Here is a 22,552-nt window from a genome sequence, read left to right as displayed (position 1 = left end):
CTTATGATAGCACATTTGTAGTAGTCAGTGACAAATATCAACGCTAAACAGGACTGGGCTTGGTAAAAACCCTGAATGGGAGACCAAAGTGTAGCTGTAGGTAAATCAAAGGTTTGCTGTTGATATAACGTTGAAGATCTGACATTGTTTCATAGGTACAAATTCAACATATTTTATACAAGGTCAGTCTATGTTGAAAGTTGGTTACCAAAAATATACTATCATGTGATTGAAATTTCACCCTCAAAACAACAGTTGATTACTTTTTGTAAGTCCAATGTATTTTTCAAATAGATTCCACCTTATAAATACGTTGACAAATTACATTGAAACAATGTTGATTCAACCAGTTTGTGCCCAGTGGGATTTGACTGTTTACACTGTGTGGTTTCAGCGTAGTGCAGGTTGGATTACTATCACATGACCTTAAATGACTATGCTGAACTGTCTCTTTGTGTTAAGTTAGAAGCAAAAACTTCTGGTTTAATACAGGAAGAGCCAAACCCAGGGGACATGTCTCCAAGTGTCTGTAAAGAAGCGGTCCAGGTGCACCGTACAGCTCATCAATCAAATGAGGCCTACAGTACTTCCCATCTGCTGTGGGAAGATACGCGACACTCTGCGTTTTAAAAGCCGCTTCAGGACTTCCACTTAATTAAGTTCACTATGAGATGTCCCTGACTGTCAAATCCCCACTAGTGAGTGCGACCCAAATGGATTTACACTTGGCAGTCTTAAGATTCTGAAATATTAAGAATTAGGTACTCCACTCTGATTCAAGTCTAAGACAGAAATTATTGTCCATCCCATTTCCTCATATCTTGTGAGCTGTGGTACTGTATATGCAAAACTCCATGAAACATATGATATGCATGTGGTGGATGTATCTGCAAGGTTACTGCTGGGATTTAGCCATTCATGTATATTTTTGGTATATCTGCTTTTCAACAAAGTGTGTGAGATTGAATCTCATGCCATCGACTAGTCCTCTTCCTGAGAGAGGGACAATTATGTAGTGGGTAACAGGTGCGCTATATCGCTTTAATAGCTGGGTGCTCTGCCATATATAACAATAACTTCAAATTAAATCCCAAGTTCAAGAAACATTGGGAAACGGCGACACTCCAAGTTCCTTAATAGAAATGACAAAAAAAGACATCACCTCATTTCACCTTTTAATTTCACCAAGTGCGGTTCGGCAGTTTTGCCTTTATCAGAGCATCAAGAGATGTGCCAAAGCCATTGTTAATTACAATTGCCCTCACCTGTGGGAGGGTGGTACATAGTGGTAATAAAATCATTAGTGAACCAACAATTATAGCAATATACATACAAATACATATACAAATACTCAGATCAGCATCTAGGTGTGATGATGACATATAGGAAATTTAAGACAGTTTTCTTGTATTTAGTTACTTCCTATTGCACAGTAAAGCCTACAAAAATAGATGCTTGGGGGTATAAAAAATAGACATCTGGATAGAAAGATTGTAATTGAATGTAGGAAAACATTCATATACATAAGCATTCAAAATACAGCGCTGCCATATAATCTACAACAAAGGTCAATGATAATTTAGACCTTCAGGATGTCGTTGTGAGAGCATTTTTAAGTATGTTATTGCCTCTAATAGGTGTGATCTGTTCTAGGACCACAAAGCACAAAGAGCACCTGCAGCAACAGCCTCCATTAAAGTTGGAGTGATACTTTTTGAATTGTTCATTGTTTTAGATGCTCCCGGGTAGCCTAGTGGTTAGAGTGTTGGGCCAGTAACCGTAAGATAAAAATATGTCATTCTGCGCCTGAGCAAGGCAGTTAACCCACTGTCGATTATGGCAGCCCTCTGCACCTCTCTGATTCAGAGGGGTTGGGTTAAATGAGGAAGATGCATTCAGTTGTACAACTGACTAGATATCCCCCTTTCCCCTAAAAACATAGAAATGTATACAATAGTTATGCACTCAAAACATTTTTTGGTCGATTTTGGCGCCTTCCACAAGATACACATCACTATTCATTGTGAAATACTTTAGAGATGAGTGCATTTTTAAAAGGACAACCATTGTATTAAGACATTACTTTTGCATAAAACACATCCATCTGTTATCAACAGAAACTTCACTGGTAGTTGTAAAAAGCTAGGCCTACATCCTCTCTCAAAGAATTCACACAACTGCTTTTGTAATCATGGTGCACCGACACATGGCAAATCACTCAATTTTTTTGTATTTTTTACAATGAAAATAGCTTAAAAAATGTCCAGCAACACCTTTAAAACAGCCGCCCCCTCATGGCCTCTGAGCATGCCTGTTTTGTGTTTCAGACTCAAAGCGAACGCACTTCCTCTGCACTTCCTCGCAACACAACTGGTTTTGAAAATGGCCAACGTCAACTGCAATCTAAAGGCTTTGAAAATATTTATTCTCAATGGGTGATCAGGTTACTGTGAATTTGTACTGAGTGGGCATCAAGGATGCTGTGAGTACTTTAAGTGTTTTACTAGTCCCGCTTAGTACCAAGAATTGGTCTCGAAACTTTATGTCCAGCATGGAATGTGAACGGCTCATACATTAACGGCCTTACATTAAAGCCGGGGCCATTGATATCAGAGGACCCTTCTAACTATAAAGTGTTGCCCCCAACTTCAAATCAAATCAAATGTTATTAGTCACATGCGCCGAATATCGCAGGTGTAGACCTTACAGTGAAATACTTACTTACGAGCCTCTAACCAACAATGCAGTCTAAAGAAAATATGGATAAGAATAAGAGACAAAAGTAACAAGTAATTAAAGAGCAGTAGTAAAATAACAATAGCGAGACTATATACAGGGGTGTACCAATACAGAGTCAATGTCACCGGTTAGTTGAGGTAGCATGTACATATAGGTAAAGTTATTAAAGTGACTATGCATATATGACAATAGAGAGTAACAGTGGTGTAAAGACGGGGGGAGGGGCAATGCAATTAGTCTGGGTAGCCATTTGACTAGATGTTCAGGAGTCTTATGCCTTGGGGGTAGAAGCTGTTTAGAGGCCTCTTGGACCTAGACTTGGTGCTCCGGGACCGCTTGCCGTGCGGTAGCAGAGAGAACAGTCTATGACTAGGGTGGCTGGCATCTTTGACAATTTTTAGGGCCTTTCTCTGACACAGCCTGGTATAGAGGTCCTGGATGGCAGGAAGCTTGACCCCAGTGATGTACTGGGCCGTTCGCCCTACCCTCTGTAGTGCCTTGCAGTCAGAGGCCGAGCAGTTGCCATACCAGGCAGTGATGCAACCAGCCAGTCAACTGGCAAGTGTCTTCACTGACATTTCAACCTCTCCTACTCTAATTTGCATACCGCCCCAACAAATCCACAGATGATGCAAAAAGGAACACCTATGTGAGAATGCTATTAATTGACTACAGCTCAGCATTCAACACCATAGTACCCTCAAAGCTCATCACTAAGCTAAGGACCCTGGGACTAAACAGTTCCCTCCGGACCTGGATCCTGGACTTCTTGACGGGCCGCTCCCAGGTGGTAAGGGTAGGTAACAACACATCCGCCATGCTGATACTCAACACAGGGGCCCTTCAGAGATGTGTGCTCAGTTCCCTCCTGTACTCCCTGTTTACTCATGACTGTATGGCCAGGCAGGACTCCAACACCATCATTACATTTGCCGGTGACACAACAATGGTAGGCCTGATCGCACGACAACAATGAGACAGCCTATATGGAGGAGGTCAGAGACCTGGCCATGTGATGCCAGGACAACAACCTCTCCCTCAACGTGATCAAGACAATTCTCAACGACGGGGCTGCAGTGGAGCAGGTTGAGAGTCCACATCACCAACGAACTAACATGGTCCAAGCACGCCAAGACAGTCGTGAAGAGGACACAACAAAACCTATTCCCCCTCTGGAGACTGAAAAGATTTGGCATGGGTCCTCAGATCCTCAAAAGGTTCTACAGCTGTTGTATTCGGCGCATGTAAAAAAATAAAATTTGAATTGATATAAAGTGACAGATAATGCCCTCTTTACGACTGTGTGGGTGTGTGTGGACCATGACAGATCCTTTGTGATGTGGACACCTATTACCTGATCTATTATGTAATGACAGAACCTACGTTCATTAGGGTGCCTATAAAGATGGATTAACAAGGGGAAATTATTATGAACAAATGATTTGATATCGAATGCCAGTAAGGCATGCCATAATGTGAGAGCCATGAATGATCGCATGCAGTGGTCTGGCATTTTCGGGGTTAGACATGGTTGACTTTGCTGGATTACCTCTAATAATTGAATTGGTCTCTGAAAAGAAGCATGATGGATGTGGTGGAGGGTCAAAGATGAAACAGAACAAGACGTTGACATACCCACCCCATTTAAATCATTTATTTATAGATGGTGGTACAGATGTAGTATTTCAATTTGATTACTCTTTTGTTGCTGATAATTTTCTTGCACAGCAGGTATTGCAAACGTGTAGTGTGTTCAAGGTTTAAAAAGGCTTTGTTTGTAATTTCCACTTTAAAATGTCAGACTTGATTTGTCCGAACGGAAAAACACGAATCAACCCCTAGAAAACAAGTCCATTAATTAATACACGTAATTAACATTTCCTGTTGCTGCAGGATTGTTTTCATGCTGTAGCAAACTGGCTCAAATTAAGATCCTACATCTGTAGATGCTGGAGAAATTATTTGGAGAAAACTGACAATGAACATTGACCATGTTTGTTTTTGTTTCCAATGAAGAGTTTACTTCATTACAGTCTTTGTTCCTATTTTTATATACACTCTATACAAGCAAAACTTAAGTGTATGGTGTAGGAAAGGGTCAGCCAACTGCTATTAGCTTCTTCAATTGAAGGCCTTTCAACACTGTCTACATTATTAGAGAGGACAAGGAGATATTTTCCAGGTAAGATGAGGATAGCCTTCTCAGAGCCGCAATGTTCCATTACATTCACATCTGGTCTCTGACCTTTGGGAAGTAATAAAAGATCCTGTCTAAGCCCTCAGAGACAGTGGATGAGGAATAAACGCTAATACGACAAAAGCACCTCAAGATTTTAAGAATGTCTCACTCTTGGAAGAAAAAAAAAATCTCAGAGTGACAGTAGTTTATGTTAATGAAATGAACATCGAAACACATGAAGGATTACCATTCACAGAGGATTATAATAATGTTCTGGATCTCCGGCTCATAGTGGTGAGGAATTTAATCCGGTTGACAATAGAGAAAATATTGCATGAAAACACATTCTTTGTTATGTTCAACATTACATTTTGCCCCACAGCTAAACTATAAAGCAAATCATAGAAATAAACATTCAACCATTGATGCTCTGTAAGCCATAAAACTGCAGGCTGGCCAGATGGACCAGCCTCTTGTCAGAGCCCCACATAGTTTCTGAATCAAGTGAAATTAGCTATAAAACTGCAACATTTTCTCTCAACTTCATGGCAAAATGTGAACAATGGCATGAGATAAGCTACAGCATAAAACAACACATTTTTTCTCTAGGACCCATCACAAAAAGTGTAGAATTGCAGGTAATTTGTTTTAAAACGGCAGCATTTTATTTTAGCCTCCCCCAATCGACCTCCGACGGGTCCTGTAGGTCGGTGCCCATGGGCCCCAATTGCGGTTGTCCAACCCTGAACGCATGTGGACATATTAAGAAGGAATGCCCACCATGTTTTTGCTGCGGGATTTATGGCTTGTGAAAACAAAGCTACGTTTGGACATCGTTATGAGACAGACTTCCATCCAGTGTTTATCTAGTGACTAGACGTAGGCCCCGGAGCAGGCCTGCACCGAGAACACCCTTTCTGACCCACAGAGAGCACCAGTCCACTGGGACCCAGAGGGCTTCACCCGTACCAACGACGGGCGGCGGTCCTGTGAAAAGGCAACAATGCCACACAAGTTGAAAGGCTAGCAGCCGCCTTCTAGCGAAGCAAACTAAAAATATTATGATTCCGTTCATAAAACTTTCACTCTTTTTGACAGGCGCAGGCCGTCGAACAAGGAAGAGTTGTCTCTTTTCCAATAACTCATAACACACCGGTGAAATATGGGCTGATAAGTGATATGAACTGTGGCGTTTATTTCAGGTTGTTGCGCTCCATGTACACCTTTGCTGGTCAGGTTGATGGATCCACTGAACAGGCCATCTGAAGAGACAGCCTGTTGAACCTGAAGGACCCCATAGGAGAGCGATTCACCAGAGACAGCAATAAGCAATAAACAGAGCCCTTAAGAGTACCTGGTTTGAGGAGTTAGCGAGGTAACTTTGGTCAACTCCGAGTTCAACTCAGGATAACCTGTGGCTCTCCTTTTAGCCTGGTAAATGCATATGACAAAGAATCCTTCAGAACTAACCAGCTCTGAGACAAACTAACTCATAGTTAACTCCATGTATCCTGAATGAAGTGTCTGAGCAGCGAGTTGAGGCCCAATGAAATCATACTCCCGCCCTCTCTCAAAGATTGTGTCATCATCCCTTCAGTTGAAGAAGATGGCTGATTAAATATAATTTTTGTTAAACATTTTAATGTTAAAAATACTTATCAATTACACATTTAGTAATGACAAGATGCATTTGAAAGGTCACACATAGTAAAACACCAAAGACGGAGTTAACGATAAGTAATAAAATAAAGACATAACCTTTCTAAAAGCTAGAGTTAGCGGCAGGCGGACAAGCAATACCGTCGTAATATGGATGAAGCCTGAGCTGCAATGTGAATCTAACTGGAGCCAGCTAGCTTTAGAAAACCCTGAGTAGATCTCGCTTGCATCATAGCAAACCCTCAGGTTGTCAGCAGCCACGCAGTGCCTTTACTCCAATAGAAGGTAATCCCTCTGATGCGCTGCAGTGCCCCTGTCCACAGGTATTTAAGGAGAGCGGGAACATTTGTCAGTAGAGCCTTTTAATAACATCGTAAATATTTATTGGGTTTTGGCTCTGTACTTCAGCACTGTGGATTTGAAATGATACGTTGACTATGAGGTTAAAGTGCAGACTGTCAGCTTTCAATTCCATCCATATAGACCGTTTAGAAATTGCAGCACTTTTTGGACATAGTCCCGCTCATTTTAGGGGACCAAAAGTATAAGGACAAATTCACTTATACGTGTATTAAAGTTGTCAAAAGATTAGTATTTGGTCCCAAATTCCTAGCACGCACTGATTAAATCAAGCTTGTGACTCTACATATTTGTTGCCTGCATTTGCTGTTTGTTTTGGTTGTGTTTCAGATTATTTAGTGGCCAATTGAAATGAATGGTAAATAATGTATTGTATCATTTTGGAGTCACTCTAATTCACAAGCTTGATGTAATCATTATCTGCTAGGAATATGGGACCAAATACTACACTTTTGACTACTTTAATACACATAAGTGAATTTGTCCCAATATCTTTGGTCCCCAAAAATGGGGGGTCTGCACTTTAACCTCATAGTCATTGAATATATTTATCTAAAATGCTTCACCGTTCCCAATAATTAAGGAGGGCACTGTATGTCTACTAATGTCTCATGCAACCTCCAGTAAATTTAAAGAAACTATCGTGAGATTTTCACCATGAACCCTCTTGTCATGTTGGTTTGAATGATTCGGGAGACAGACGCAGGAATGCGTAATATGGGTTTTTATTTCACTCAAATTACGGCGTGCCGTGTAAAGGCACGGGTACGAAGACCAAACAAACACTATACAAAACACAGCGTAGAAACCCAAACAAAAGAGTGAGGAGTACCTCGAATAAATAACATAAGAGCACAATGATTAACACACGGGACGAGACCCGAAATCATCTGCGCAATGGCACGAAAGCTAAAACACACAGCACAGGTACTCACAAGTTGTAAACAACCCTAAATCGTACTGGAAAGGCTGAGAAATTTTTGCAAAATTCAGGTGGTAGTCAGGAGTGTTGTGCCAACATATTTATTGTAATATTAGACATGTTTTACAACTCCAGAAATCCCTTTAAAAGAATGACATTATCCAAGTGTAGATCAATCAAAGAAGGTTTGGCCTGTCCAAAAAAAAACATTAAACGGCAAGCTGTTAAAATACTAAATAATTTAAGGGAACCGTTCATTTTATATAAACATGAACTTGCGTCTCTGGAACAATATGTAATCCTATGGTTGCCAGCCAAGTGGTGTATTGTTCAAAGGCTTGAATCCTGGACGTGTTTTTGTGTTTTTGCATGTTTTGGCTCTTTAAAACCTTTGCCGGATGCCAAAAGCTATTCATGGGCATAAGTTGCAGTGTTTCATGGAAGTAGAAATATCACATTTGGAAGCAAGGCACACTGGATACTGTTAAAATGGGTAGCAGTAAAAGTAGCGAGTGCTTTCTTGACCCTATCCATTCTGAACCCATTGTGTGCTTGTTACTAATAACGATGCTGAACTGAACTTTCACCCATTACTCTGGAGGGTGCAATTGAAGTGCCCTCACATGGAAGTGTGGCTTGTGAGTCTTGACGAAGCGCTGTGTTACTGATGAGGTGCAATACTTCTGGAATGTTGGCTTGAGAAGGAGGCCCATTGTAAAAGTTGGAAGTTTCGCCATATGCTCCAATCCAATTGTCATTTGTCCACCGTGATAGAAACTTCTTCAACGTTCTGCTCTGAAAAGCTCCTGGACAAATGAGAATTGGATTGGAGCATACGGCAAAATGGTCTCATACTATATACTGTGTGAGAGACCATGATGATCCTCACGCTTCACTTTTGGCTGGAAGTATACATAGTGGATCAATGGCAGAAGCTGCAGCTGGAATCCAATATTTATCCAAGCCACTGAGTGCATAATGCATGAGACCATGAGACCCTACACCAGACACGATGATAAAAGACAACTTCTCAGGCGACTTATCAATTTTAACTTCTGAGAGATTTTTTGTAAATGAAAAAGTAAAAAAAAAAAAAAGATTTCACTGGTGGTTAATGGAGTGAGTGAGTTAATGAGATAATTGCCCTTGGACAGAAAATTTTATTTGATAGGGCTTTGACTAAAATCATTCAGTCCCTCAAAGTATAGAATAGTGAGGTGATCTTCTATGCTACAACATTTAACCAAGCAATAAATGATGCATCAGTAGGCAGAAACTGTTTACTGACATATTTCCTGTGTAAAGCAGGGATCCTGCGATGCAATATTTACACAAAATATCTCACATATGATCTGGATTGTTGGACAGCTGCTTTCAATCGCAGGAGCGCAGCAAAAGATACACTGAAATCTTTTTTAAATGAAGAAGGAGGGATGTGAATCAGAAACCATCTATACAACCTTCCAGATTTGATTCCTGAGAAGTGTAATGTTTGGTCAAAAAAATGTTATGTTTCTCCTTCCTGTTATTGTACCCACATGCCCATGTGCATGCAACATCAAATTCCACAGGAATCCCAGAAAATGATGTAACAATGTACCACAACTAGAATCTCAAGCAATTTTTGAAATTATTGCATCATTAGATCCCTATGGAGTCCACTACTTTTGACCAGGGCCCATAGGAATCTAGTCGATAGTAGTGCACTATAGGGAATAGGGTGCCATTGGAGACTCACACAGCCCTAGATACATTTCCAGGAAGTCGGTCTGCTTTGCTCTGACTCATAGTGTGCTTTGGGAACACCAATAGCTGGTAATAATTTGGACAGTAGTTACCACATTCAGAATATTTGTCATTTCCACATGCAGGGGGTCGAACTGTAATACTTTGTGGCTGTGGTAGCCTATGAGCATTTTTTTATTTGAGCAATGTGTTTGATAATACAGCAGCAGCTAAGTAATTTCAATTAGGATTGTTCTCTATTCCTACACTTGGAAAGTCAGGAGATGGATCAGCTGAATGTGACTAGAGATGGATAGATGAAACTCTCAATGAGGAAACCACGGTTAGCTTGGGTCAGGGCACAAAACTGCTACTAAAACACTTGCATTTGCGACTCTTTGACTTGGCAGTGCAACACACATTATTATTGGACGCTAGGGTGCTAGTGAAAAAAGGCCGGTCACGTTCGTTTTTGGTTCACAATTTGCACAGTTTTGTTATTTTCAAGATTTATTCAAACAGCAATGGTTATGCAACAATGGGTATGCAGGCTAGGTATACCAAAAGTTTGGTAAGAAGTCTTGGTTGAATCTTTGTGATGCACAATTCAGTCATCATGACTGTTTGAATAACATTTTTGAAAGGTTTTCCCAAAAAAACATCACAATTGACTGCAAAGTTGGCCTACTTGGCAGAATGATGTAATAATGATTTATATCATTCAAAATCTCTGAAAATAACACCCTTTTTGAGATTCAAACAATCAATGTAAATATGATATTGTCAAGTTAAAATGATTTATGTATGGAGGGTAGGATAGGTCATTATAGGCTACTTGCTCAGCCCGCAAATTAAAGATAACATTTAAATTATGTGCGCATCATCAGCTTTCCTGGGCCAGTATTCAGTGTTCCACAGGCAAATTCACCTGAATGTCAAACCCTGCAAGGGCATGCTAATTTCTAAAATGGCTAGTCATAATTGGCCTGGTTCTGTATGGAATGCAGGTACATTATGGGACACAGGCAGGGGTTGGAACCGGTTCAGCGAACAGAAGCCAAAAACCGGAAAATAACTACATTTTCCAAGGAACGGAAACAGAACTGGGAAAGAAAGTGATCTATAGTGTTCCGGAACAAAACCCTTATAAAGTTTAAAACCTTTTAGGGCGATGGGTCCTGCTAGTGGGACAGGTTCCGGTGAAACTGGAGGGTGCCATTTCAAATAAATAATCATAAAAATGATGGAAATTAAACATTTATGTACATATAGGTTTTATATCGGTTGAAAGTTTAAATGCTTGTTAATCTAACTGCACTATCCGATTTACGATAGCTATTACAGCAAAAACATGCCATGTGATTGTTTGAGGACGGCGCCCCACATCAAAATATTTTTCCACCGCACAGGTTTCATAAATTCACAAATAACATTTAAATATTCACTTACTTTTTGAAAATCTTCCTCTGATTTGTCATCCAAAGGGTCCCAGCTCTAGCATGTAGTGCAGTTTTGTTAGATAAAATCCTTCTTTGTATCCCAAAAAGTCTGTTTAGTTGGCGTCATGGATTTGAGCAATCCACTTGTTCAACATGCAGAGAAAGGAATCCAAAAATCTACCCCTAAACTTTGTTTCAACAAGTCAAAATAAGTTTCTATCTACTCCTCAGATACCCTAAAATGTAATCCAACTATAATATTTCTTACGGAAAGAAGTATGTTCAATAGGAAACCGACTAAAACGGATATTTCTTATTAGTTTTTGAAGTTACAAGCCTGAAACCTTGAACATAGACTGCGGACACCCTGTGGAAGCCATAGGAATTGAGAATCCAGGGAGCTAATTGTCAGTATGACCTTATACTTGCCATTGTAAGAGGACAGTCTCTCTCAAAAACAAAAATTCAGGTTGATTTTTCTTTGGATTTTCTCCTTCCATATCTATTGTGTTATATTCTGCTACATTATTTTAACATTTCTACAAACTTCGAAGTGTTTTCTTTCCAATGGTACCAATTATATGCATATCCTGGCTTCAGGGCCAACAGGCAGTTTACTTTGGGCATGTCATTCAGGTGGAAATTGAGAAAAAAGGGGCCTAGCCCTTAAGGATATTAGCTAGTTATCACATTTCTTATTGGATTTATTTTGTTTTGAATTCTGGTGCCACTGTACACACAAGCTTCATAGCTAGCTGTGGGCCAGGGCGTTGAGCTAGCCTCTGCATTGAGCCAACTCCCGGACGTTCAAGTTCCTCCATTATTAGCTGCTCCTCTGTTGGTATCTAGCTAGTATGTAATTATGTAATTCAGTGAAGTAATGATAGGTCTACTACTAATATCCTAAACACATTACAATGAACATCATATCATGATGCCCAGCGCTTCAAGCCAAGCCTTCTCCATGTTCCCTCTCTCCCACCCTGCAAAATGTCAGTCGCATCTAGAGCCCTACACTTGTTTGTCCATCAAGCATGTAAACAACTAACTTGCCAGCTCACTAGAAAGCTTATTTTTCTGCACCGATTGGTGGATATATTTAATGAGCTAAATGTAAAAACTAAACTCACCAAAAAAAGAAACGTGAAAAAAAAATGTCTTTCAAAGATAATTCAAAAAAATCCAAATAACTTCACAGATCTTCATTGTAAAGGGTTCAAACACTGTTTCCCATGCTTGTTCAATGAACTATAAACAATTAATGAACATGCACCTGTGGAACAGTTGTTAAGACACTAACAGCTTACAGACGGTAGGCAGTTAAGGTCACAGTTATGAAAACTTAGGACACTAAAGAGGCCTTTCTACTGACTGTGAAAAACACCAAAAGAAAGATGCCCAGGGTCCCTGCTCATCTGAGTGAACGTGCCTTAGGCATGCTGAAAGGAGGCATGAGGACTGCAGATGTGGCCAGGGCAATTACAATGTCCATACTCTGAGACGCCTAAGACAACGCTACAGGGAGACGGGATGGATAGCTGATCATCCTCGCAGTGGCAGACCACGTGCACCTGCACAGGATCGGTACATCCGAACATCACACCTGCAGGACAGGTACAGGATGGCAACAACAACGGCCTGAGTTACACCAGGAATGCAGAATCCCTCCATCAGTGCTCAGACTGTCCACAATAGGCTGAGAGAGGCTGGATTGAGGACTTGTGGGCCTGTTGTAAAGGCAGGTCCTCACCAGACATCATTGGCAACAACGTCGCCTATGGGCACAAACCCACTGGACCAGACAGGACAGGCAAAACGTCTCATGTGGTACCCTTGTGGTACCCTTCCTGCAGGCTCATCCTGATATGACCCTCCAGCATGGCAATGCCACCAGCCATACTGCTCGTTCTGTGCGTGATTTCCTGCAAGACAGGAATGTCAGTGTTCCGCCATGGCTAGCAAAGAGCCCGGATCTCAATCCCATTGATCACGTCTGGGACCTGTTGGATCGGAGGGTGAGGGCTAGGGCCATTCCCCCCAGAAATGCCTGGGAACTTTCAGGTGCCTTGGTGGATGAGTGGGGTAACATCTCACAGCAAGAACTGGCAAATCTGGTGCAGTCCATGAGGAGAAGATGCACTGCAGTACTTAATGCAGCAGGTGCCCACACTAGATACTGACTGTTACTTTCGATTTTGACCCCCACTTTGTTCAGGGACAAATTATTCAATTTATGTTAGTCACATGTCTGTGGAACTTGTTCAGTTTATGTCTCAGTTGATGAATCTTGTTTTGTTCATACAAATATTTACACATGTTAAGTTTGCTGAAAATAAACGCAGTTGACAGTGAGAGGACGTTTCTTTTTTTGCTGAGTTTAAGTTGATTTCACAAGTTTAAAAAAAAGGAACATAAGGGAATGATATAAAACTGTACTTTTTCTGGTTTGAACCGGTTCAGAACTTTATTTGGCTGGTCAGAACAGCGGAACGGAACAGATTGGAAAATAATTTTGGTTTCAACCCCTGGAAACAGTTCAGGTCATTAACTGGAAATACAAATTGGTGCGACCAAATCATGTTCTGGTGTCATCAACTGAAAAATGTGCCACCAGTAGAAAAAGTTAGTCTAGAACCCTGCTTGGGTGACAATACTAGTTACTTTTAAACTGCATTGTTGGTTAGGGCTCGTAAGTAAGCATGTCACAGTATGTTGTACTTGGGGCATGTAATATATACTATTTGATTTGATGTGCTATTGGTCTGTAAAATGAAATAAAATAACTGATGAGTATTAACCTATGTGATGTACGACAAAAAAGTCGACATCCATATGTCATTGCTAACTGCTTCACTCATTCAAGGTTAGTAATGAGTTAGTGGGTACAGTGAGTCAGCCTATTAAACTTAAAAGTTACTCTCAACGCTTTTTGATTCAATGTGATCCTCTATTGGTCTGCACTGCTCTTCATCAGAAGACTGTATGAATCATTGCTGTTGAAACTGCATTTCTGATTGATTATGTAAGATGGCATAATTCCTTTTCCATACAGTCATGACTCAATCTTAGCAATAGTTATTCTCTAGTAGACTGTAAAGAATCGTTCCTGACTGGCTAGAAGGGCACTCTAGAATGGACATTAAAACCATATAACGGGACAGTTGGAAAAGATATCGGGACCTTGCAATAATGACGCAATAAGTGCCTACACATGCAGACCGTACTTGCTACAAAGTTACAGAAAGCTAAACCAACAACCACACAAACAGGATCTCAGCAATCACTGCCTCATTGTCTGCGTCCGTAATGTGTCCATGATCAAACGACCACCCCTCATCACTGTCAAACACTCCCTAAAACACTTCAGCGAGCTGGCCTTTCTAATCGACCTGGCCTGGGTATCCTGGAAGGATATTGACCTCATCCAGTCAGTAGGGGATGCCTGGTTATTCTTTAAAAGTGCAATCCTTAACATTTTAAATAAGCATGCCTCATTCCATTTTTTTTAGAACTAAGAACGGATATAGCCCTTGGTTCACTCCAGACTTGACTGCCCTTGACCAAAACAAAAACATCCTGTGGTGTACTGCATTAGCATCGAATAGCCCTCGTGATATGCAACTTTTCAGGGACGTTAGGAACCAATATACACAATCAGTTAGGAAAGCAAAGGCTAGCTTTTTAAAAGAGACATTTGCATCCTGTAGCACAAACTCCCAAAAGTTTTGGGACACTTTAAAGTCCATGGAGAATAAGAGGACCTCCTCCCAGCTGCCCACTGCACTGAGGCTAGGAAACACTGTCACCACCGATAAATCCACGATAATCAAGAATTTCAATAAGCATTTTTCTACGGCTGGCCATGCTTTCCACCTGGCTACCAACAGCTCTGCAACACCCACAGCAACTTGCCCAACTTCCCCCCCCCCCCCCCCCACACTTCTCCTTCACCCAAATCCAGATAGCTGATGTTCTGAAAGAGCTGCAAAATCTGGACCCCTACAAATGAGCTGGGCTAGACAATCTGGACCCTCTCTTTCTAAAATCATCCACCACAATTGTTGCAACCCCTATCACTAGCCTGTTCAACCTCTCTTTCATATCGTTTGAGATCCCTAAAGATTGGAAAGCTGCCGCAATCATCCCCCTCTTCAAAGGGGGAGACACTCTAGACACAAATTGTTACAGACCTATATCTATCCTGCCCTGCCTTTCTAAAGTCTTTGAAAGCCAAGTTAACAAACAGAGCACCGAACATTTCGAATCCCACCGTACCTTTTCCGCGATACAATCTGGTTTCCGAGCTGGTCATGGGTCCACCTTAGCCACACTCAAGGTCCTAAACGATATCATAACCATCATCCATAAAATACAGTACTGTGCAGCCATCTTCATTGACCTGGCCAAGGCTTTCGACTCTGTCAATCGCCAGATTCTTATTGGCAGAATAATCGGCAGCCTTGGTTTCTCAAATGACTGCCTCGCCTGGTTCACCAACTACTTCTCAGATAGAGTTCAGTGTTCAGCCTGTTGTCCGGACCTCTGGCAGTATCTATGGGGGTGCCACAGGGTTCAATTCTCAAGACTCTTTTCTCTGTATATATCAATGATGTCGCTCTTGCTGCTGGTAATTCTCTGATCCACTTCTACACAGATGACACCATTTTGTATACATCTGGCCCTTCTTTGGACACTGTGTTAACAAACCTCCAGACGAGCTTCAATTCCATACAACACTCCTTCCGTGGCCTCCAACTGCTCTTAAATGCAAGTAAAACTAAATGCATGCTATTCAACCGATCGCTGCCTGCACCCGCACGCCCGACTAGCATCACTACTCTGGACGGTTCTGACTTAGAATATGTGGACAACTACAAATACTTCGGTGTCTGGTTAAGCTGTAAACTCTCCTTCCCGACTCACATTAAGCATCTCCAATCCAAAATGAAATCTAGAATCGGCTTCCTATTTCACAACAATGCCTCCTTCACTTATTATGCTACGCATAACCTTGTAAAACTGACTATCCTACCGATTCTTGACTTTGGCGATGTAATTTACAAAATAGTCTCCAACACTCTACTCATCAAATTGGATGTTGTCTATCAGTGCCATCTGTTTTGTCACCAAAGCCCCACATACTACCCACCACTGTGACCTGTATGCTCTCGTTGGCTGGCCCTCGCTTCATGTTCATCACCAAACCCACTATCTCCAGGTCATCTATAAGTCTTTGCTAGGTAAAGCCCTGTCCTTATCTCAGCTCATTGGTAAAAAAGTAGAAAAGATTTCAAAAGTAACACAAAATAACAATAACAAGGCTATATACAGGGAGTACCAGTACCGAGTAAATGTACGGGAGTACAGGTTAGTCGAGGTAATTTGCACATGTAGGTAGAGGTGAAGTGACTATGCATAGATAATGAACAGTGAGTAGCAGTCCCAGGGTCGTTAGCTTAGTGATGAGCTTTGTGGGCACTATGGTGTTGAACGCTGAGCTATAGTCAATGAACAGCATTCTCACATAAGTGTTCCTTTTGTCCATGTGGGAAAGGGCAGTTTGGAGTGCGATTGAGATTGCGTCATCTGTGGATCTGTTTGGGCGGTATGCAAATTGGAGTGGTCTAGGGTATCCGGGATGATGCTGTTGATGTGAGCCATGACCAGCCTTTCAAAGCACTTCATGACTACTGACGTGAGTGCTATTAGGTGGTAATCATTTAGGCAGGTTATCTTCGCTTCCTTGGGCATAGGGGCTATGGTGTTCTGCTTGAAACATGTAGGTATTACGGACTCGGTCACACAGATGTCCGGATGCTTCAGTGTTGCTTGCCTCGAAGCGAGCATAAAAGGCGTTTAGCTCGTCTGGTAGGCTTGTGTCACTGGGCAGCTCACGGCTGGGTTTCCCTTTGTAGTCAGTAATAGTTTTCAAGCCCTGCTACATCCGATGAGCGTCAGAGCCTCTATACAAAGAAATATCAATAGAAAACAGGTAGAATGAACCATAGTGCAACTAGTTTGCAATCTTTCCAGCTTCAGTTAGAAGTGATTGTGTTAGCTGTGTTGTTGGCTAGCTCCTCTGAAAAAAAGTGTCCTGACGAGAGACCACATTTTCTATGCCAGGTGAAATCGCGCCTCATTAGCTCATTGTTATGGATTTATCCAAATAAAAATCACTAGAAAACAGCTTAAGCAAATGCAGCTACTTTGTTTGAATAAATTAATCAAAATAACATTCTTAATAAAAATATGTAAATCAATAGTTGAATATATGTTTGGTAACCCGTTGTATGAAAGTGATAATGCCCACGAAGCCGGTGTTTGGAGGATATATTGGCACAGTTTGCCAGCTCTTGAATATGTCTCGGGCCTGTACCAAAATATCCTCCAAATACCAACTTCTCTGGCATTATCACTTAAACAGCCACCTTGTTGTAGGAGGATCACATGGGAAAATAGAATCTAGATTATCTATCTTGGTGTCAGTCATGCCAGTTAGGAGTCTATTAAAAGTTTGGAGAAAGGCTGAGAACCAACTTTAATGAAAGGATGTATCCCAAGTTCACTGATAAACATACACATAAGACTCCTGAACATCTAATCAAATGGCTACCCAGACTATTTGCACCCCCCCCCCCCCCCCTCCTCTTTTACACCGCTGCTATTCTCTGTTGTTATTATCTATGCATAGTCACTTTAATAACTCTACCTACATGTACATGTACCTCAACTAACCGGTGCCCCCGCACAATGACTCTGTACCGGCACCCCCCTGTCTCGCTATTGTTATTTTACAGCTGCTCTTTAATGACTTGTTACTTTTATTTCTTATTCTTACTCATATATATATTTTTTAACTGCGTTGTTAGTTAGGGGCTCGTAAGGAAGCAGTTTGATTGCTTACTTACGAGCCCCTAATTTGATTTGATTTGAAGTACTATGGAAATTGAGTGCTGTGAAATTAAAGCTAGAGGACCAATACTTGCGGATGGCAGAGAATTTAGCAAACAAGCTGTAATCCACAACCCATTGACATCAGGGGCCACAAAACAGTCATTTTGAAAGGTTCCTTTATATTTTTTGTACTGGGAGCTTTGAATTTACTTAGGGGTTTTCTACATCAAAACAAGACAGTATTTGAGTAGCTAGATATTCATTACATTGGACTATTGTGGTATTTTTTTCAAAAGCAACATATTTTGTTTCTGGGGTTTGACTGGGTAAAATATATTTTGACAGTCAATACATTTTACTAGAGGTTGTGTCAAAATACCTCTAATTCAAGTTCACACCATTATTATGACAAGTAACATACTAACATTGTACAGGTTGTTTCCTTTGTCATCTTGCACAGATGTAGGATCTTACCTTAGGCCATTTTGTCCCCTTTTTGTCCTCAGACAGCCTCAATTTGTCTGGACATGGACTTTAAAAAGTGTCGAAAACCAATGTTGACTCCAATACTTCCCACAGTTGTGTCAAATTGGCTGGATGTTCTTTGGGTGGTGGACCATTCTTGACACACACGGGTAACTGTTAAGCGTGAAAAACCCAGCAGCGCTGCAGTTCTTGACACAAACCGGTGCGCCTTGCACCTACTACCCTACCCCATTCAAAGGCACTTCAATATTTTGTGTTGTCCCTTCACCCTCTGAATGGCACACATACAGTATACAATCCATGTTTCAATTGTCTCAAGGCTCAATTGTCTCAAGGCTTAAAAATCCTCCCTTAACCTGTCTCCTCCCCTTCATCTACTCTGATTGAAGTGGATTTAACATTTTCATAAGTGAGTTCTGAATATCTCTAACGGTCGCACCAGCGTGAGTTGTTTTATGCACGTAGTGTCAGAATACACTCACTGTTCCAAAATATGATTGTTACGTAACAGCACAGTTAACACACGCTGCCTGTTAAATTATCTATAGGCTGTTTCAACTTGTCAATTTCAAAATATTTGATAACAAGTTGTATTTTCTAACAACAGTTTGAATTCAGGTGCGTTCCGTCTCCTCATTCATTCGCATAGAAGTAGCCCATTTCAGCGTTGTGGACAATGTATGTTTGAGGCTTTACTTAGTCGACAAACTTCTCTCTATGAGGAGAGCCCACACACTTCAGTTTTGCACGAATTGGCACAATTTCTGGCTGGCGCTCGCATAGCCTTCCTTGTTGTTTTCCTTACAAATAATTACTTTGGATATGTGTGAGTTCCTATCAAAGTAAGTGCCTTATTTTCTGGAAATCATGCTGTCGTTTCTACTGTAGGAGCATACAGTATGTACAGTGGGGAGAACAAGTATTTGATACACTGCAGATTTTGCAGGTTTTCCTACTTACAAAGCATGTAGAGGTCTGTAATTTATTTTATCATAGGTACACTTCAACTGTGAGAGACGGAATCTAAAACAAAAATCCAGAAAATCACATTGTATGATTTTTAAGTAATTAATTTGCATTTTATTGCATGACATAAGTATTTGATACATCAGAAAAGCAGAACTTAATATTTGGTACAGAAACCTTTGTTTGCAATTACAGAGATCTTACGTTTCCTGTAGTTCTTGACCAGGTTTGCACACACTGCAGCAGGGATTTTGGCCCACTCCTCCATACAGACCTTCTCCAGATCCTTCAGGTTTCGGGCTGTCGCTGGGCAATACGGACTTTCAGCTCCCTCCAAAGATTTCTATTGGGTTCAGGTCTGGAGACTGGCTAGGCCACTCCAGGACCTTGAGATGCTTCTTACGGAGCCACTCCTTAGTTGCCCTGGCTGTGTGTTTCGGGTCGATGTCATGCTGGAAGACCCAGCCACGACCCATCTTCAATGCTCTTACTAAGGGAAAGAGGTTGTTGGCCAAAATCTCGCGATACATGGCCCCATCCATCCTCCCCTCAATACAGTGCAGTCGTCCTGTCCCCTTTGCAGAAAAGCATCCCCAAAGAATTGTGTTTCCACCTCCATGCTTCATGGTTGGGATGGTGTTCTTGGGGTTGTACTCATCCTTCTTCTTCCTCCAAACACTGCGAGTGGAGTTTAGACCAAAAAGCTATATTTTTGTCTCATCAGACCACATGACCTTCTCCCATTCTTCCTCTGGATCATCCAGATGTTCATTGGGAAACTTCAGACGGGCCTGGACATGCGCTAGCTTGAGCAGGGGGACCTTGCGTGCTCTGCAGGATTTTAATACATGACGGCGTAGTGTGTTACTAATGGTTTTCTTTGAGACTGTGGTCCCAGCTCTCTTCAGGTCATTGACCAGGTCCTGCCGTGTAGTTCTGGGCTGATCCCTCACCTTCCTCATGATCATTGATGCCCCACGAGGTGAGATCTTGCATGGAGCACCAGACCGAGGTGCCCGTCATCTTGAACTTCTTCCATTTTCTAATAATTGCGCCAACAGTTGTTGCCTTCTCACCAAGTGCCTATTGTCCTGTAGCCCATCCTAGCCTTGTGCAGGTCTACAATTTTATCCCTGATGTCCTTACACAGCTCTCTGGTCTTGGCCATTGTGGAGAGGTTGGAGTCTGTTTGATTGAGTGTGTGGACAGGTGTCTTTTATACAGGTAACGAGTTCAAACAGGTGCAGTTAATACAGGTAATGAGTGGAGAACCAGAGGGCTTCTTAAAGAAAAACTAATAGGTCTGTGAGAGCCGGAATTCTTACTGGTTGTTAGGTGATCAAATACTGATGTCATGCAATAAAATGCAAATTAATTACTTAAAAATCATACAATGTGATTTTCTGGATTTTTGTTTTAGATTCCGTCTCTCACAGTTGAAGTGTACCTATGATAAAAAAAATTACAGACCACTACATGCTTTGTAAGTAGGAAAACCTGCCAAATCGGCAGTGTATTGTTCTCCCCACTGTATGTATGTATGTATGTATGTATGTATGTATGTATGTATGTATGTATGTATCTATCTATCTATCTATCTATCTATCTATCTATCTATCTATCTATCTATGTATGGAGCATAATGTATTTACAGTTTTATTCCCATGTTTTCAAGTACTGGTGAAAAATAATGCATTCCGATTATTGCATAGATTGAAATGGACACCTATGATGTGTGTAAAATGCTTTTTTGAAGGTTTGTACTGATTATAATAAGCTAATGCTAAGCTTTTTGCCAACTATGTGTGGCGCACGTTTATTGACATTATACAATGCATTGTGGGTGTCACGCAAACGTCTGTCAGACCAAAGAAGATATAATGAGATGAATAATGGTTCACTCTTCTTTCGGGTAAACTTCAAGAAGTGAATGAAGGGAAGTGAATGATCGTAGATGACACACCCGCCTTCAACATGCATACTGCAAACAGACCAAACTCATCTTGTCTCTTCTTATCTTTGGTTGACACGAAAAACAAACATGGTGACACGCACAAACTACCCATCATCGGATTACTTTCGATTTCTATAAAGTGTTTCATCAATTATTTAGATCAGTGTTGAGCTCACCCGTGATGTGATTAATTATAAATAGTAATTGTTATTAGCTAATTCATGTTGTTGTTTCTGTCAGCCGAGAGTTATCTAAATATGACCGATTGTGATACGTCAATATTTCCTCAGTTAGTGCTTGGACTAATGTAGCTTACATTTTCCAGTTTGGATGATTGTGTATGCTGCTGCTACTTCTGTGAATGTCTGAACATTGCATCCAAAAATGTGTTTGTGCAAAAGGTTTCTTTGAAAAAACAGTGTGGCTAGCTCAAATGCTGACTGCTGCGTCAATCGAAACTGGACCTTCTAAAAAAGTGTTCTAATCAAACCGGTTTGAGCGTACGCCACAGCATATGTGTGAAAAGGATAACAAGTGACATCAGTAAGGCATCATAGCTTTCACCTGGATTCACCTGGTCGGTCTATGTCATGGAAAGAGCAGGTGTTCTAAATGTTTTGTATACTAAGTGTAATTAATGGAATCTTTATAGGAGTTGATCAATTTTTCGTTAGGGCAAATCAAGTCAGAAATGTCTAAGTGGAAATTGTAAACTTGAAATAAAATCAAACACACCACAAGTTTGCATTTCTTGCTTTGCAGGAGTGATCAAATTAATATCCTACATCTGTATGTAACAGATATAAATCACACCAGAACTGAACCTTGAAATCGCTCTTCGACTGAGGTTCTGCAGTTTCGCCACTGCATTTTCTCCACCTGGAGAAAACCAAATGTTTCTATTCATAAAGAATGGAAGGTTTACTTTTTTAAAGCATCTGAATAGACTGACCCAGAGACTGACCCAGAAACTGACCCAGAACAACTCTCTCTTAAAACTTTCAGGTGAGGATGATTTTCCTGAAGGTTATACAACATAACGGTTTGAGGTTTGAACACTGAAATACGTTTGAATGTACTGGACGATAGTAAATGCCATTAAATACAGCTATCATAAACACAATAGGCCTATCATTCTTGAATTATTTAACCATAATTCCACAATGGAATTAACAGTTGCAAAAAAAACAAGTATGTTACTGACATTTTTATGAATAGCAAATACTCGT

The 22,552-nt window shown here is 40.9% G+C and overlaps 1 pseudogene; it reads right to left on the bottom strand.

Annotated features, from left to right (window-relative positions):
- Positions 1–20,392, bottom strand: part of LOC139365832 (uncharacterized) — a 50,259-nt pseudogene extending 29,867 nt beyond the window's left edge.
- Between the last annotated feature and the right edge of the window lie 2,160 nt (positions 20,393–22,552).

This window comes from Oncorhynchus clarkii, chromosome 14 (assembly GCF_045791955.1).
Source record: "Oncorhynchus clarkii lewisi isolate Uvic-CL-2024 chromosome 14, UVic_Ocla_1.0, whole genome shotgun sequence".
Taxonomy (NCBI): domain Eukaryota; kingdom Metazoa; phylum Chordata; class Actinopteri; order Salmoniformes; family Salmonidae; genus Oncorhynchus; species Oncorhynchus clarkii.
Note: the sequence above shows the minus strand (reverse complement) of the source record. Positions and strands in the feature narration are given on the sequence as shown.